This window comes from Wyeomyia smithii, chromosome 3 (assembly GCF_029784165.1).
Source record: "Wyeomyia smithii strain HCP4-BCI-WySm-NY-G18 chromosome 3, ASM2978416v1, whole genome shotgun sequence".
Taxonomy (NCBI): Eukaryota; Metazoa; Arthropoda; class Insecta; order Diptera; family Culicidae; genus Wyeomyia; species Wyeomyia smithii.
In genome coordinates this window covers 118,902,883-118,922,424 of record NC_073696.1, presented here as the reverse complement: position 1 = coordinate 118,922,424, position 19,542 = coordinate 118,902,883, and the positions used below count along the sequence as shown (strand labels likewise).

The 19,542-nt window shown below is 38.6% G+C and overlaps 1 protein-coding gene across 2 annotated transcripts in view; it reads left to right on the top strand.

Moving 5' to 3' along the window:
- Nucleotides 1-19,542, top strand: part of LOC129730962 (putative uncharacterized protein DDB_G0277255) — a 219,120-nt gene that overhangs the window by 50,566 nt on the left and 149,012 nt on the right. The window lies entirely within an intron of this gene.

Genomic DNA, 19,542 nt, shown 5'->3' with positions numbered 1-19,542 from the left:
CAACTTCCATAACACCAACAGCACATGGATTGGGTGGAACGACCAAAAAGTGCTAAGACAAAATAACGTTTAGAGTATGTTTATTCTCAATTTAAATATTCATGTTTTTTTCCTTTTTCAAGTTCATACCTTACACTGATAAAAGAAACTTGGTTAGTTCTGCGGCGAAAAAACGAACGCTCGGGCATTTTTTTTTTCACATGCTGTATCAGATTTTGTACAGTCGATTTGCCGACCATCTCAACTGCTACATGCAAGTTCGCCTTGTATTGCTGCTCGCTCCCGACGACTTTTTTTGTCTTCCGTAAGTTCCGCTTTACGATGGCTTAGTATTGTTCGATCGGGCGAAGCTCTGAAGTGTTGAACGAGTTCTGCTGCAGGAATGGCAGGAGTCGTTTTTGGAGCCACTCGTTGTCGTTAGCTTCCTGGTTGATGGTGCCCGTTGTTACAAAAATACTTGTTTTTTCTCTACACGAGCATATCGCCTGCCAAAATCCTCGTTTTGGCCGATTTGTTTTACTTTTCGTCGCGGTTTGGGGTTTTTACCTTTTTGTAAGTTGATAGCCCAGCTCTTTTCTTGGCACGTTGTACCGTGGTGTGGGATACTCCGACTTTATCCCAACATCCCGGATCGATAAATTTGTATCTTCGTGTATGTCCTCTTCACCGCTTTGGATGTCTGTTCGACCGTCGGGATGTGGTGTCCTTCACTTCAAGGCTTCCGAGTTGTGGTCAACCTCTCCACAAATACTCTAATAACTTTAGACTCCGTCGTTTGAGGCAAATTGAGTTTTTTCGCTTACTGATTATGCGAAAAAAGAGGAAATTCTTGGTGCGCGTGCAGAATTTTTTAACGTCATTCCTCTTGCGTGGAGGCCATTTTGACAACTGAAGAGTGTGCGCCGAAAACAAAGTAAGCACATCATTTTACAAACCTGTTCCAACAAAAATGGGGATTTATAATTACCAATTATGGAATTGATGCTTTGTTGAAGTTAAGCACTTTTTGGTCGTTCCACCCTAAGTATTCCATCATAGACTTTTGTGGATAACCAGATAAAAAATCCATTGGGTTCGGATCTGGGAGCTTGGTGGCCGTTCATTTGTAACCGAAAAAATCCGTCAAATTGTCCCTACACTAGCCTTGTACCAAGTTTTCGCAGAGTACGCTGGTGCACCGTCTTGTTGGAAAACATAGTAGGGGAACTGCTCCATTATTCATCTCAGCCCATATATTCATCTCATACAACATAAAAACACAATTGAAAATAGGAAAAAAAACGCATATTTTCTTCTTAAACCAATCTGCTAATCCATGGATTGGATTCTTCTTAGTTTACTTTAGATTTCTCATGAAGTAGAATCCTCAAAAACTCACCTAAATTTTTAAATTTGATATTATAGTCGGGCATCTGCACTCGAAAACTCATTTAATTCAATCACCTACCTCAGAAAACAAAATCCGCGCAGTTTCTTATACGGCTAAAACGAGACTCGTTCAGCAACCAACCAATGCTTTTTTCATCACTAGTGGATCATTTGTTATTTTAATCACTGAACAAAATCACTCACTACAGTAAGAATTCCTTAATCTTTGAATTGTTCACCTCAAATTTCCAAGAACAAGCTTGAATTAGCAGAAATATATGAGATAAATATATACAATTCCTAAATTTCAACTGTATGTATTTTCATCTATTTTCACTGCATTGAAGAAAATCAAAAGTTGCCAAATCAGTTTCTGTTAATACGAAAGAATCATACTGAAAATGTTAAATTATTCCAACATAATTGACATAAATCTACAGCACTGCAGTGGTTACCTAGGTTACCAATTTTGCACGTAAACAACTACAGCGGATATCTTAATAACCTACTGCGACGGGCTGCAGCTACGTTCATTCATGATAATGTGATTCATTCATGATTAACGGTGTGCTGAATATGGGGGCGTCGTGAGATGAATAATTGCAGTGATTCAAGTTTTGAGATGGATATGGAAGCATTGTGGAAAATGTTTTGTTTTACAAAATTCAGGATAAATCTAGCTCAGTTCACTAAATATACAATGCTGAACGATTCTATAAGAGCACGTGAGCGTATTTTGTTTTTTTGTTCAATGATTTCGTGAAAATTTGGTGTTAATCCGTGCATTCTTCGTGAATATCGGCTTAATGAGATGAATAATGGAGCAGTTCCCCTATTCACCTCCGGAGAGTGTTCGAACACTTGGGAAACATTTTACTCCAAAACATTCGTTTTATAATGAACAGCATAGGCGTCAATTTGTTGGTGAAAACCAGTGGAAGCTTTGCTCGCTTGTAAACTGTCCCCCAAATCTTCACTAAAGCTGCACTCTGGAACACTTCTTTGGGACTCCGGAATATTGTCTCTTGCTGCTGCCCGATCGATCATAGTGTGGCTGTTCGATCATAGTGTGGCTGTTCCAGAAGCGTGGGGCTTATTTTGAAACCTAAATTAATCCACCTAGCGGTCAGACTAAGCCTTTCTAATTCAAACTTATTATTTGTAAAAATAAATTTACATGAATGCTTGAATCCAATAAAGGTACAGTTGAATCGCTTTATAGCGACATCGCAAGGGATCGTCGTTATAGAGAAATGTCGCAATAAAACGAATATTTTTTATGAATATTGAGCAGAAGGGATCATTGAGAATGTCGCTATAGAGAGATTTGTCGCTATATAAATTGTCGTAATAGAGGGATTCGACTGTATATTCACTCTTCGGGTTCTAAAATATTGATGTTGTAATTGAAGTATGAAATATGAAATTCGACGTAATGTTAGTGCTTGAGAAATAGCGAAATAAAAGAAATGACTCTAAATTTCGATCAATTTAATCACGAGCGATACCAGGAACGTTCAAATAGTACGATACCACATTTAAATCATGTTGAGACCATATATATTGATCAAAGCAGGTATAGTTTTGAATAGTCTTTGAATTTCATTTCTTTCCAAAACTTTTGAATCACATATCAAATTGTTATGAAGTTTGATATTTGTAAGTTTGAGAGATGACTCGTTTGTATGACACTACATAGTTATGTTCAAATAAGTCGTGTAATACTTGAGATAGTAGACTTTCGTTGTTTCAACAATTTAATATATAACGGTGGTTTAAGTTCGATTATAATCAAAAGAAAGGGAAGTGAACACGTAGTTTCGGCTGCCCTATACTACGCGTTCAATTATAATTCATCAGTTAACCCTTATCTAGCCCGCTCAACTGATATCAATATTGTTCAAATCGGTTGTGTAGTTTCTAAGATAATGAAGTTTCGTGATTTTCATATTTCGATACATTACAGACGAAGTTACAGTCCGATTACAGCGAAATTCAATAGGGTGTTATGAGGCAGCTAGACCTTTCATTTGAAACTAATTTTGTGGAAATCGGTTCAACCATCTCTGAGTCGCAATATGTTTCTCATCATAACTGGATTTCACATTTTTAAACATAACAGGCGAAGTAATAATCCGTTTGCAAGAAAAAAAAAGGGTCTTATGGGGCAACAAGACCTTCCATATGACACTGATTTTATGAAAATCGGTCCAGCCATCTCTGAGAAACATGAGTGAGATTAAAAAAATAAATCGGTTGAGTAGTTTCTGAGAATTCAATGTTTCGTGATTTTTACATTTTGATACATAACTAGAAATCTGATTACAATAAAATTCAATAGGGTCTTATGGGGCAACTAGACCTTTCATTATTTTTTTTTCAATTAATTTTATTTAAATCGGTTCAGCCATCTCTGAGAAAATCGAGTGAGATTGGGAGAGCGTTACACACACATACACACACACATACAAAAAATGCTCAGCTCGTCGAACTGTGTCGAGTGATATACGACAGTCGGCCCTTTTGAGCACTTTTATACCTTTAGTTTTTGCAGTGATTGCTATACCTTTCTAGGAGAAAAGCAAAAAGTGAAATGATAGAAATGACTTTTAATTTCAACTTCAATCCAGAGCAAGGCCGCAAACATTGAAATAGTACAATATCAAATTTAAATGATGTTGAGGCCACATATTTTGATCGTAGCTATAGATTGAAACAGTCTGCGGGTTACGTTTCTTTCTATAACTTTTTGAAATTCATTGTTTAAGGGTTTAAAAGCCCAATAATTTGAATTCAACTATGTTCATAGCTTCAGAGATATAAGAGTGATTTTTACATTCTGACGCAGCGCGGCAAAACTAAAAGTTTGATTACAATGAAATTCAATAGCAACCTAAGCGGCAAATAGACCCTTCATTTGACACCAAGATAGAAAGAATCGGTCAGACCATCTCTGAGAAAAGTGAGTGCGAAAAAAAAGGTGCACATACACACGTACACACCCCAGAGGAGGGTCAGAAGTGCGTTCCAATCACCGAGGAGGTTCCGCAAGGTTCCATCCTGGGTCCGGTGTTGTGGAACGTCATGTATGACGGGGTGTTGAAACTAAAGTTTCCTGTAGGGGTTGTGATCGTCGGCTTTGCAGACGACATAACACTAGAGGTTTACGGCGAGTCGATCGAAGAGGTCGAGTTGACGGCTGCGCATTGCATAAGGGAGGTCGAGGACTGGATGCGCTCCAGGAAACTGTAGCTCGCGCACCATAAGACGGAGGTCACGGTTGTGAACAACAGGCGGTGGTCAGAGTCGGAGACTGCACCATCACCTCAAAGCGATCGTTGAAGCTCTAGGGGGTTATGGTCGACGACAAGCTCACGTTCGGGAGCCACGTCGACTATGCCTGTAAGAGGGCCTCATCGGCTATTGCAGCACTATCTCGTATGATGTCCAATAGCTAAACGGTCTATGGCAGCAAGCGAAGACTTCTTGCCAGCGTGGTTTCGTCCATTCTTAGGTATGGTGGGCCAGTATGGTCTAGGTACTAACAGTTACCGCGGTAAACTGGAAATTACCTACAGGCTCATGTGCCTGAGAGTTGTGCGTGCGTATCGTATGGTGTCATACGATGCAATCTGTGTCTTGTCCGGCATGATGCCTATCAGCACCCCATCAAGGAGGACAGAGAGTGTTTCGACCAACGTGACACAAGGGGCATACGAGGCACCAGAAGGTCATTCTCGATGCTCCGTTGGCAGAGGGAATGGTCTAGTTCCACAAAGGGCAGGTGGACCCACCGACTTATACCGGAGATATCCGGCTGGGTCGGGAGGCGACATGGCGAGGTGAACTTCCACCTGACACAGATCCTGTCAGGCCATGGTTGCTTCAGGCAATATCTGCACAGGTTCGGGCACGCGGGGTCCCCCATGTGTCCCGAGTGCGTGGAAGAGGAGGAGACTGCAGAGCATGTCTTCTTCGTATGCCCCCGTTTCGTAAGAGCGAGGAGCAACATGATGGCTGTGAGCGGGCCTGGCACTACTCCGGACAATCTTGTCCGGAGGATGTGCGACGACCCGGACATCTGGAACGCGGCCTGTGAGGCCGCCTCCCAGATTGTCCTGGAGCTACAACGTGTGTGGCGGGTCAATCACCAACACGCCAGTGGTAGATAACTACCAGTCTCCAGGTAGTTAGCTAGGAGGTTATACGAGTAGAGAGGGTGCATCACGCATAAAAGCTACTTCCCGACGTAATACTTAACCATCGTTCCGGGAAGACCAGGGCTGGAGACTGGAGGGGTTTTAGTTGGTCGGGACAGGGATCAGTAGGTGTCTGGGGGAGTGTAACTACCCCAGCATCTCTCCCCTAGTCTTATCCCCACACCCTGAGTTCTCTTCTCAGGTGTCTGTTTGCAGATTTCCCCGCCACCTTAAAAAAAACACACACACACACAAACATATACACCTATACATGCATATATATGCAGAAAATGCTCGATTCGTCGAACTGAGTCGAGTAGTATATGACATTCGGCCATTTGGATCACTTTTCTACCTTTTAATTGGCCAGTGATCGTTAGGAGAAAGTTAATATGTTTACTTTCATTATGTGATTTCACATTTTTATGAACAACGGACAATCCCATTACAATGAAGTTAAACAGCAACCTATGGGGCAACTAAACCTTTCATTTGACACTAATTTTGTGAAAATTGGTTCAGCCATATCTGAGAAAAATGAGTGAGTTTGAACAACCTCAGAATAACTTTTCTTCACATAACTTTTGAACCACATGTTTAATCATAACGAAATTTAAAAGCTAAGGGTTTTGGAGGCAGCCCGATCATTTGAAACCAGCTGTATTGAAATCGGTTATGTGGTTTCTGAAATATTGATGTTTCGTGATTTTTACATTTTGATACATAACCTTCAAACTAAAAATCCGATTAAAATGAAATTCAATAGCAACCTGTGGCGCAACTAGACCTTGCATTTGCAATTAATTTTATGAAAGTCGGTCCAGCCATCTCTGAGAAAAGTGAGTGAGAATAAAAAGTTGCACATACACACACACACACACATACATACATACATACATACATACATAGAGAAAATGCTCAGTACGTCGAAGGGGGTCGAGTGGTATATGACATTCAGCCATTGGGACCACTTTGATTCCTTTGGTTTTTCCAGTGATTGCTATAACTCTCTAGGAGAAAGGCAAAAATGTCCACGGGACCTGTTCTCTCAGGCAAAAAGTCCAAAGGGCCTCAAGATCAAATTTAAAACGAAAACAAATTTGAAACAAAACTTATGCCTATACAACTAAACACGTGATTTTGTCCGTTTTGCGTTAAATTCAACCGTTTTTGAGATATTCGCAATTTCAGTGTACACTCTTGCAATGTCGAAGTATGTGATTATAAGGAAATGCACAAGGTGCCTGTAGAAGTGAACACGCTATGCCCTCTAATTTTTTTTTACAATAGACGTTATTGTTCCTCCGAAAAGAAACTAAGACACGTCAAATTCTTGAAATGTACTAGCTTCCTAAGATTAAATACAAGCAATACAATTTTTAAAAAATCTAGAAAATTGAACATCAAATCTGCCTATTTGGATATATGTTCAAAAATATGGATGATCTAGATAATACCTGGCTACCTGGCAATGCTTGTAGAGTACACAGGTATAAAACACGGTATCAATCTACCGGGTCAAAACGCCTCAATATAGAAGACCAATGGCAAAGATGAGATAACAAGATACACAAGTGTCAGATCTTCTCATATACTTTGCGAACTTCAAGTAATGTGGCGCCTCCGAACGACTCCCAGAAACATTAGTGATGAATGTGTTTGTGTAATTTGCATAAACTATCAAATGCGAGCTTGACAAAAACAACTATTGAAATATCTTGTCAAGCGTGACAAACCGATAACACGCATACAGACACAGTTGATGTTTCTAGGACGCGATGAGGGCGTTTTGACCTTGTTTACAGTCACATGCAAGAAGCTGTGCGTCTTGTTATTGCTCGTCTTAGCTAATGGGGAGCTTCGTAGCCGCAAAGTTACAGAGTCCGCTTTGACAAGCGGGTGGTCATGCGTTCAAATCTCAGTAGAATCAGGCTATTCGCTAACAAAGGACCTTAGCATGGGTTTATTCCTAGGCCATACGAAATCTTCTCTCCAGATTGAAAAATTTCTATCTAAATCTTTGGAAATTTATCTGAGTTATTATACCTTCCAATAGTTTGCTTTGCGCGATGTCGATAAAGAAGAAATAAGAATAGTAAGTCTGGGGGATTGACCGGGGATGATCGATAAAGAAGAAATAAGATTAGTAAGTCTGGGGAATGGCTCCCGGGCCCCTACATTTTGGGGCCCTTCACTAAATTTCACTTCCAACAAAAAAATTAGTGGCACTTAAAAAAAATTTAATCCAGACGAGACTAACACAATCCTTCTATAACTTTTCCTTAACTTTTATATTTGTATGAATAGAAACATATAACATAACATATTACTTGGCCCCCGGGCCCCCAAGACTCTTAATCCGGGCCTGTTGATAGGTGTTCCCAGGATCCTGACTCCTGATAGGCGTTCCAGGGAGTTTTATTTTGGTAAAACGCAGTCACACTTAATTTGCCATTGGAAATTTTAGTAGGAAATCTTGCGTTACTTTTTCTCTAGTGTATTTGTGTTTGAGCTTCCAGTTTTTTCATTTAAAAACTGTCTTAAATGGTGTGGAATGTGAAGTTTTTCTTCTCACAAATTCGTTTATTTCCACATTGCGTAAATAATTTTAATATAATTTTGTAAGTAGAGAAGCTTTTAAAACGCTCGACTTGTTGAACTGTTGCGAAAACCCCGATCAGAACAATGACAGCTGTGTTGCCACAAAAATTGTTAAGAGTTAGGTTGAGAGAGTTTGCCTCCAGTCAACAGATTATGAGAGCCATGTCCAGGTATTTAATATGCCTTCGATCTGCTTAAAAACTCAATGAGATGTTTAATCGTCGTCTAATACTTTTAATTCGCTGTTTCAACAATAGAAATATTTTCAACTTGAAGGGTTAAAATTCAAGCAAACACAAAAATAGTTCCCAAAGCTCAGGTTTCCATCCGTATATCGTCGAATTTACAGGGTGTAAAAAGAAACAATTAAAGTTGATTTTGCCATTATTGATGTATTCTTTATCACCTTTATATCCAAATGCCCGTAAGTTGGCCCTAAGGTAAGGCGTCGTACACAAATTACGTAACGCTAAAAACCTAGATTTCAGACCCTCTCCCCCCTATGTAAAGATAAGTAACGTTAGATATGACTACACCCCCCCCTCCCCCTAAATCTCGGTTCACCTAACTGAAATTTCGGCACAAAATATCCGAAATCTCGGTAGTGATAGCTCGGTAATATTACCAACTGGCTAGTTCGCTCATGTGCGCTATATATCATTCTACGAATTTCGAGCAGTTGTTTATGCTCATGAAGCACAAAAAATGTCCCAGTTTTAAGACCCCCTTTTGGCGGGCTTCAGTCGAAGTTCTGAAAAGCTTCAATAAATATTTAAAAAGTGTTTATAACGGTTCATAGTGATTTTACCGAAGCCCGTCTAGAAATTAACTTCGGCTCTAGAGGGTTAGTATTTTTTTTAAATTGTCATTTTTGATTTGGCTGAAACTTTGCATATATGTTTCTGTAGGCAAGGGATGCCATTTTGTGCTATTTGTTTGATTTTCTGGAACACGGCTCATTTTTGAAAAGCTATAGGAAAATGCTATTTTGGGAAGGTATTGAATATTTTTAGGGCTAAAACTGTTTGTTTGATCATTATGACATGTTCGGCAAAGTTGTAGATAATAATTTTGTCTTTCTGAAAAAATTATATACGCTAAAAAAATTTATGTTTTTTGTGAAAAAAAGTTAAAATAAAAATTAAAAATTAATTAATTAAAAACTCTTTTTTCTAAAAATCTAATGTTTTTAAATAAAAACTACAAAAGATTACCTAAACAATGCAACCGGTCGAATCATGGGGAAATCAAGGGAAAAAGGTTATAAATTTTTGAAAAAACTTTTGATTTTTTTTCACAGAGTATATTTTTCACAGAAGGACAAAATTATTATCTACAACTTTGTCAAAGACATTATGCCAATCAAACAAACCGTTTTGGCTGTAAAAATATTTTTAATTCCCCTATAGGAAATTGAAAATATTTTTACTTTTCTTCTATAGGAAATTGAAAATATTTTTACAGCCAAAACGGTTTGTTTGATTGACATAGTGTCTTTGGCAAAATTGTAGATAACAAGAAAAAGAGATTAAAAAAAATATTTTCTTACAAAAGAGTATAACTTTTTTTTTCTTAATTTCATCATGATCGGACTGGTTGCATTGTTTGGGTAATCTTTTGAAGTTTTCATATAAACCCAACCCAATTACAATTCTCTGGCCAGAATTCTTATAGAAGTGATTTATCTCATGAAACGAAGTGTATTGCAGAATCCAGTGTCAAGAAAGAGCGTCGGGTTAGTCGTCTTCAAGTGGTGTTTTTAAAGTTATACATTTTTTCTGATATTTAGATATTTATAACAACATTTTTATAACAACATTTTCAACTCGATTTTATATGGAAAAATGAGTGAAAGGTCGTAATTCTAAGTAGTTACCATTGATAAACATAGTAAATAATGGTTAAATTGTTTGTGTATTTCTAGCCAAAAATCAACGAAGGCCCTTTCGATTACCGAATAACACAGTTTTCATACAAACAAATTCGCAGTTTGAACTTTTTTTGGTTTTGTTATGATATTATTTATCATGAATCAATCTCGATTCGGTGCAAACTTAGATAAAATAGAGATAGTTTTGAATGAATTTACTAAAGAAAGGCGGGATCTCGAACAATTCGTTCCAATCATTTCAACACTTACGGATCCCGATTGCAACGAAACGATCCCCTCTCAAAACATCCCGCACCTAATTGAAGTTCCAACCTGTTACGGATTATACCGCAGATTATTAAGTGATAAAATTGGGAGACAAAATCATTACCAATGGGGCAAGCGAAACGTAAAGCGCACACGTACACGTCGGTATGCACATCGGCGGGTTTAAGCGCATATATTACGATCCCAAAATCCACCAAATCCAGCAGCGCACTGCGTGTCAACAAGAGTTGACAACCAATTAAGTGTTCGATTGGCGGCGGCGGCGATGCAGATTCTGTTGCTACAGTCGATCCGCGATGGTCACACTAATAATGGCAGGCGCGCGAATCAGCAATGAATGGTTGCTTTCATGTGTCCGGATCGGTACGCGATCGTGGATGGCCAAACGATGGCGTCCACCACCGTCCTGCATATTCTCAGGTATTGGACATTCTCCGTCGTTGATGCGCTTCTCGCTCCCGTGCCTGATTCTGCATTCAACCTGTTTGTGTTGCCTTTCTTCGGAGGCATGCATGGATCGGTCTTTCGCTATAGCATCTCGTAGCAGAAAGTCGTAAAATTCACAATTTATTGTCTTTCGAGTCAGCTTTGTTACGGTTTCAATTCTCCGTTCGTCGCCAGGGCCTTACTCCTTTCTACTTCTGTAACTCTTCGCAAGTCGAACCTGCTGATAAACAGTTTATTATAAGAGGTAATCATTGACATCAAGAAACTGTCGCTGCAGTCGAAGTGGTGAGGTGTGTAGCCTTGGTGGAGGTGCTTTTAGCAAATAGAGGGATCGAAATGGGCCGGTGAGGCGGTCCCGGGAGGTCATAATAAGAAAGTGATCGTTGTTCGGGTCTGTTACAGTTACTTTCGGAATCCGGAGAGCCTTTCACATCTGGAGTAGCTGCTGGTTACCACTGGCCTGGGTTATTCGGGGCCAAACTGTAACAGGGCGCGAATGTTGTTTTTGTTTCACTTCTCTCTCTCTCATGGCGATCGCGATATTATTTGTTTCTTTGGCCCTCCGCGTACTCAGAACTGGAGCTCGGTGATTGGTGATGGTACACGGCTTCTTTGCACTGCGCCGAAACCTAACATTCACTTTTGCCCTTCGTAATTACGCGCGTCAGGTTGAAAAGTAAAAGGCGTCTTCAGCAGCGGTACAGGGACTCGTAAAAAATCAAAGGGTAAGCAAGTGCAGAAGGGAGAGGTCCTGATTTCGTCAATTAAAACAAATTTAATCCGCTCGAATTGTATCAGCGGCAGTGCTGAACTGCAGGTGAACACCTTTCATAAACTTTAAGAAAGGTTCCTTTCCAAAATGACGCAACGTGCGTCCTGTCGCTTTCTGCTTTTGCGTGCGAAATTTTGACAGCAAAATTGCACTGTCAATCAAGAAGATTTTCACATATTGACTGATCGATTTGGGAGGTCAATTTGGGATGAAGACTTACAAATGTTACCTTAGCTTTCAAGTTTTGTAACAAGTAGTGAACATGTTTTCTTTACTGCGGTTGACTATAGTACAGACTTGCTCGATACGATTGACATTTCGAACGCTTATTGATGGCCCTTCCAGTTAACCTCCGGTGGCCATGAATTCCGCTCGCCATAGGTCACGATTTGCAAAGCAATTACAATTACTCGCCACCTTTTTCTTTCTGTGCTGTACCGCGAAACCGACCGAAGCGACGCGACGCGACGAAAGGAAGGTGGCAACTTCCACAGCGACACACTCGTCGCGTCGATAGATCGGCCTGCATCGGCGTTGTGCCCTTTTGCTTCTCTGCCCCATTCAATTGTCGGCGATGTTTGCGGTGTATCACTTTGTTGAGTTCTGGAACCCGTTGCTACCGGAGTTGATGAATCATTTGTCTTTCTTTCTAAGTAATTTTTATGTGATTATTTGTGGAGAGGATGCAATCGATGCAATTGGTTTTTTATTCGTTAACAATGCATCAGGCCAAATTGGGTGGTCGAACATTTTTCAATAACATTCACTATTATGTTTGAACCGTAATCAGAATTTTATGACGATTTTCAACCTGGGTTTAGTGTATTTTACCCTGATTAAAAATTCTATTTCTTCGAAAAGCAGATTTTGTTTTAAAGTTAGTGTTTTTGGTGACCTATAATCATAAAAATCAATAAGCGGCCCGAAAGAGGAACTGGAAACAGAATAAATGTATAATTTAACATCAATTTTATGCTATACCAGATTTCTTCAAACAGAATCGGTCTAGTATTGAATAGCAAAAAACTATGATATGAGAATAGATTAACAAGTTTACACTCGATTAATTATTTTTTTCCTATTACTCAAGGCGTGCCCATCCCATGTATGCTTTTTGGTAGAAAAACTTCCGCGGCGAAAAGCAATACGGATTCTTGGTTAAGTTATGTTCTTCGTCGGCAAAAAAAGTATGGGCGATCAAAATGACTGTTCGACTGACAGCTGGCGCTGCAGTAAAAATGATGATGATGATTTGTAGGCAGCATTTTCACCTATCAAGATTCCATTTGCAGTGAGTTTTCACAAGTTTACGTAGCGGGAAACTTGAAAAATTTAGATTTTATTAACTAAATGGTAGATTTAAACTCAGAAAATACAATTCCAACACGCTGTGTACCTGCCAATTCCTGTAAAAACATAATCTCAAATTAGGAACCAAGCCGAATCTCATATATTTGCAATTTCATATGTATTTTCTTGACAGTAAGCAGTCTATTAGATGCTGCTGGAAGTTTCTAACCAGCTGTATTCATCTTGACGCCAAGAACATCCATTTTACGCAAATACCATACGAAAAACAGTCTCCTGTGTATATCATCCTTGGCGAAAAATTTAATCTATCATCAATTTCCTAGTTCTGAAGTCCAAATCCAGAACTCGCACGGTCATTTTTAGTTATGCGTTGAATCGCCAATAGTTAATGTACAATTTGATTTCAGATAATGGACTACTGTCGAAAACAACTGGTGACTGTCAACTTATGAGAACATGACATACGGTACGGTAGTTCGTGTTGCTCCCATATGCCAGCGGATGTCTTTCACAATTAACATATCAGAACTAAAGCCATTTTTGTAAAAGTATATTAAGAGGTTCCTATAGTTCGAAATGAAAATTTTGTTCAACTGGATCCAGCTCTTCTTAGTCCCAGGGCTCAGTTAGCTTGGTGCTTTCGCCCGAACGCTAGCACTTCGTTACCTCGTGAACCCCATGTCGTGCCATCCGCTACGCTTCCGACTGCGCAAAAGTTCGATTATTTTCTTTTTCCATGACCGGTGGGGATCGGCCGATCTTGGCCGACCCGGGCCGGGGTGTGCTGCGGTTCATGTGCCACCGGCTCGCGGATGAGGCGGAATTAATTGAAAATTTGATTAAAATATTATCCGTCATCTTCACGTGAGGTGAGCGGCGGTGTAACAACTACAACTGTAGCGTACCGATTTGATGCCGCGCCTGCTGCTCGGTACGCTATGGGAAAACAGTGAGCTGAATTTGATCGGAAGCTCCCACCAAAGTCCGGAGGAAATGATTTGCTACGGTTTTTTTGGCTTGCGGCTCTCCCAACTAGAAGGGAAATCGAATTAACTGTTATTTGTGGGTATAATTTCGGAAAGTTCAACCGCGGAAATTGGATGGCTCATTAGACGGGATGCTGAAATTTATCCGATTTTTCCTAACAGATTAACCCTTATTTCGTCCGACTAAGCACCGATCACCGTTGGTGAGGCAAAAAGATGAACCTATTAGAGTGCCGTGCTTAGGCGAAATTTCAATTATTTATTTAATATGCGCAATTGGCCTTGATTCCCATAGAACGCTCCTCTCCAAAACATGAACGGTCGAGTAATTTTTCTTCATAACCGAACTGAACGGAACCACATTTAGATATTTATCTATTTTTTTTTCGAACGTAAGTACATTTTTGGTTTTGTAGTCGAAAGCTTATGTCAAAACTTTTTAACGGATTGTCACATAGTTTAACTATATTCTACCCTTGCGTTCGTAACATGAGACGGGCTGATATTTGAGCTAAGCACGCAGGCATGCTACTTCTGCACCTTTGCGCATAAATCTCTTCAGCCTTCCTCTCGAACCCGACTTTACCCGCAAACTCGCCCTTCAGCAGAAAGCATGCACTGAGAATGATAACAAGCCTCTCGAAAGGTCAATAATTCCACCTTTCCCTACCGTATTTATCGTTAATTGCGTTTTGCTGAATCAGCAATTAATCAAAATTATTTCAATTCAAGCCACCGGTCGTCCATTCTGACGTTAGGTTTCCTTCCTTCGCGAGTGAAGAAGATAACCACCGATGAAGGTACGGCACAGCTCAGCTTAGCTTGGCGAAGTAGCCTTGGCAATAGGTTTAAACGCGGCCATGTGCTCGAACACGCCCACCCGCTCGTCCGATTCGCATTGCTGGAAAGCGAGGGTAAAGGTGCAGCATGATCAAAAGATCAACTGCCTGTTGCCTTCTGCTTTTCAGCTGACCCTTCCGTTGGCGGTGGCCGGTTCCGTTCGGTAAGGTGTCATAAATTGTGAGCTCTACTTGAGAGTTGCCACGAATTCCAGACATGACAGAATTGTTTTACTGCACCTAGCAGCAGTAAAAGAAGACATATCCTTTGTCGGGTGGATCGCTATGGGTGACAAAGTTAGATCTTTGATCAATGTTTCCACTGTTTTTTTTTTCATTCTAGAGGCCTTAAATCGTGTAAGATATCATTGGGATCACGCTCAGTACCATGGTCATGAGGTTATTCACTGATAATTTCATGCTTGGGCTGTTAGTTCAAAATAAAAAGTTAAAGAGGTTGTGTATAAGACACGACCGAAAGTTAACGTAGAAATAATTATGTCAATGTATTTATTACAATAGGTTAGGGAATACACTCGATTGGGTTTAATCGATTCGATGGTCTGAAGCGGTATATTTCAGTAATATTTTTTTTTCATTTTCCTTTTTTTTCAATGACGTAAACATGGCATATATCGAGATTGACTTATATTACCTCGCGGTAATAGTTGTTCCTTATGTGAAAATTTCCAAGAAACACGATGAAATTATCAAATTTAAAATCAAAATGGCTGCATTTGCTGAAAAATGTAAATTTAGTTTTAAAATACAAAAATAATTTACCTGGCATTACTTCCTGCTGAAAATTATATTTTTTCTGGATTCCATGGGTCATTTACTTTGAAAATCATCTCTCACTATTTTTCGGACCCTCTAAGCTGGTGTCGAGGTACGATGCTGACCTAACAAACCAGTCCTCATACGTTCGATTCCCGGCTCGGTAGAGATTGTTAGTGTCAGTAGGATCGTATCGCAAGCCTCGAAATTGTTCTGTACACTTAACAGTTGGCTGCGAAATCTGTGTATAATAAACAGAACGTTGAGTTCTGAATCGAAATGTAGCACCAAGGCTCTGCTTTTTATCTTTATTTTCGGACATCTTACGTCTATGAATTGTACGAAAAAGAAAAAAAATATTTTACCAAAAAATGCATTATTTCTTAACAAAGAGGTAGATCCCACAGAGCAGGGGGTACTCCAATCGACACCAAAATAGAGATTTTTCCAAAATGAATGAATTACCCATATACTTCCAGAAGAATATTTATTTAAAATAATATATCATGATTGGAACAATTTACACTATTTTCATGGTACATAGATTTTCATGTCACATTTGCACCATTAATATCACATGAAATCATAAATAAATTACGTTAATAAAAACAATATATCTGTCCAGTTTACAGAAACAATAATTTATAGCCAATCCGACAAGAATTAAATCATATATATCGTTTTATCTGATTATAGAATTTGTATCATGATTGGAACAAAAAATGTATCATAAACGGACCATCCATTTCATTACAATTTCATTTGAAGTTAAGTGGATATTTTCAAATAGACATTTTAATTGCCTAAAACTATTTTTAACATTTCAAAATAGGCACTTTCCAAAAAAAAATTCTCAAACAAAAACTTTTCCATTACTTGGGTCCTAAAGCTATACCAGTTTTTATATATCATTTGAAAAAGCCGCGTTTTCTGAGCAAAACGTGATTTAAAAAAAATGTTTATCGTTTTCCTTGGATTTTCAAATGAAGAATAAAAAAACTGCTCGAAAGGTCTTAGATGGCGTTTTGCCCATGTACAGCCATTTAAGGCATTTCGAGCAGTTTTTTGTTTTTTATTTAGAAATCGAAAGAAAACGATAAACATATTTTAAAAATCACGTTTTGCTCAGAGAACTGCACTCTTTCAGTTGATATAATAAAATCAGAAAACCTTGGAAAACTTTAGGCGACATCCATAAATGACGTAACACAAAAACCCAATTTTTGAACCCCCGCATCCCCATGTGTAACGAAACGTATCGCCAACACCTACCCCTCCCCCCATTAAAATTACGTAACAATGTAGAAGAATTCGCTGGATAAAAATGCTCGTTTTTGGAGAGTCTCCAGAGATTTTTTGTTACGTGACGCTGCTCTTAGGGGGAGCCCTCTCCCCTATGTAACAAATCGTAACGCTCAAGGATACTCCCTCTCCCCCCTATGAGCGTTACGTAAATTATGGATGCTGCCTTAGGACCCAATTGTACCTGCATGGAATTCATCATTATATCAAGCACAGACAAATTGAAGCGGTGAAGTCTCAGAAGTAAGCTGTTCGAATGATTTAATATTGTTCCCTTTATGATACAAGACAGGGTTTCGCATTTCCAACTTGAAAGCAAATTTTTCACTCGGGAAGCGTTCCTTCATGAAATTTAGATATTATAGAAGCATTTTACTGAAAAACATACTGGATTTTCCAAATATTCGATGTCATTATCACTGCTTAATATAAATTACTAATATTAGTGCTCAAAAGTAGTAGTGTAGTAGTAGTGCTTAATATTAATTATTAATATTAGTGCTCAAAAGTCTCAATTAAACTTTTTGAACATCATCAGGAGAAGTTGTATGGAGATACCAGTAAATATTTTAAATAGGTACATTTTCGTTAAATAATGGAGCATATGAAAAAATGTTCCAATCATGATACAACACCCTATGTGGTTTCATTCAGTTCCACTTGAAGTTTGCAGTCAAAACAAAGTAAACACAGTTCGAGAAAGTTCAATTTTCCAACTATAATTATGTGTTACTACAAGACCAACAATTTATCTTTATCCATACTGCCGGTACTCGCATAACTGTCCCATACTGATTTTGGTCACTTTTGAGTTATCATCGGGAATCGACTTAATTGTTATTATATTTTTTGGAAAGAAATTAAAATTGATACTTTTGTATGGAAAAACATGTAAAAAATACCAAGTTGTACAGTCCCACTGCATACTGGTACAAACTGCAAACATGTAATTTTGCTACAGATTAGTATACATCGGATTATTTAGACAAATAGAAGTATGTCATTTAATTAACTAGACTAATGTTGTTTTTCTGTAGTACAATCTACGTTGCCAATGATACTGCTGGTTGCTGTTTGAATTTATATGTGATGTGACGAAATATGCGAGTACTTTTGAAATGTACCCGCATATTTTGTCCCATTTCGTCTCTTTTTTCAGGTTATATAACGTAAAACCAATTCCATCCATGGTTTTTTGTTCTCAAGGATAAACTTGTGGTGCCATGAAATTGTTATGGTCATTGGTTCTGGATGTAATTGCTGGAAATCCGAAAATTCATGGATAATATTAAATCGCCGTTTTCTCAACATGTTGTTTTTCATTATGGGACAGTTATCCGGGTACCGGCAGCATAGCACTAAAAAAGGATATTTTTTCTTCACATGTAATTGAATTTTATTATAATCTACTTATTTCATGGTTAATCTTTCACTTATCTTCTAAAGTTTTAATGTATAGTAAACCCAAGTAGGTGCAATGAAAATGGAAAGATTAAATTTTTCGTGAAAATGGAAATGCGTTCAAGCCTCATAAAACTTTCTTCTGTTCATAGCAAAAATGTTTGTTATTGATAGAATTGAGATTCTTAGTAAAAAATAACGATAATTAACGACGGTTCTCAAAAGGACGGTTGATTCAAGTTTTTACGTTGCTGTGAATTAATCGAGTTATTTCTTAGTTCTTGCTTTCTACGGGAGCAAAACAGCTTGAATTTTCGTCACAACACTTCCCTATAGGCAATAGTTATACCGGATTAAAGCTTGTTCAATTCCTAGTCATGGCGAATTGCCGCGAGATAATTCTCGTTTCATTTTTTTTATAGCATCCAATTCCGACACTGCTGCAGCAAGATACTCTATGACAGCTGCCAGATCGACCGGTACTCCAGCACCAACGCGCGTAGTTTTCATTATGCAGCAGACAATGCATCTTGTGCTAGGTTTAAATTTGTCCTATCGCGAATTAAAACCCAGCACAAGATTACCGGGAATTTGTCATCTCCTATACTTTGCTACGACCAGACAATGTAACTTGCAAATTCCATGACGATGAGACGATGAACTAAATTGCTAACTGGTTGATAGAAAACCCGCGTAACTGTCTTAAACACCTACGAAGAGTAGTAACGCAACAAGCGTTAGTTGTTTGTAGATTTCTACCTAAGACAAGACGTGACAGCTGGTCACCGTTACATTCAACCAATTTGAACCGACTGCTGATTGGCTGAATTCGATTACGCAATCGTCACGTAGAAAATACAACGGGGTTACTTTTCACTGTAAAGCAGTGATGCTGGAGAGTCATAATTTAGCTATTATAATTGTTCATAAATAATGATGCAAAAGTATGCAAGGTACATGATATTACCGAGTAATGTATTTCACTGTTATAACTTTAAAAATGCATTGATTAATCGTTTATTACTATTTCGGTTGAAGTCCAAGAAACTAAGAAAGAAAAAATTTGGGTACCAAGAAACTTAGGAAGAAAAAATTTGATAATAGAAGTATGCTTCATTGAACATAAAATAATAAATAAGAATTGAGCATTATTCGCCTATATATTGCAATTTTAATTTGTTTTATTTTCATTGACCTGCAGCAGTTGTTAAAAATAATCATTCTGGCATCAACGGTATGGAACGTTCAAAAATATTTCGACGGGAATGACGGCCGTTACGGAAAGAAAAATAAGAAGCCAGCTGTCGTGTCTTGTCTTAGATTTCTACAAACAATGTGCAGCGCAGGCCATCTTATTTTCGGAGTCCTTCATTCTATCTAC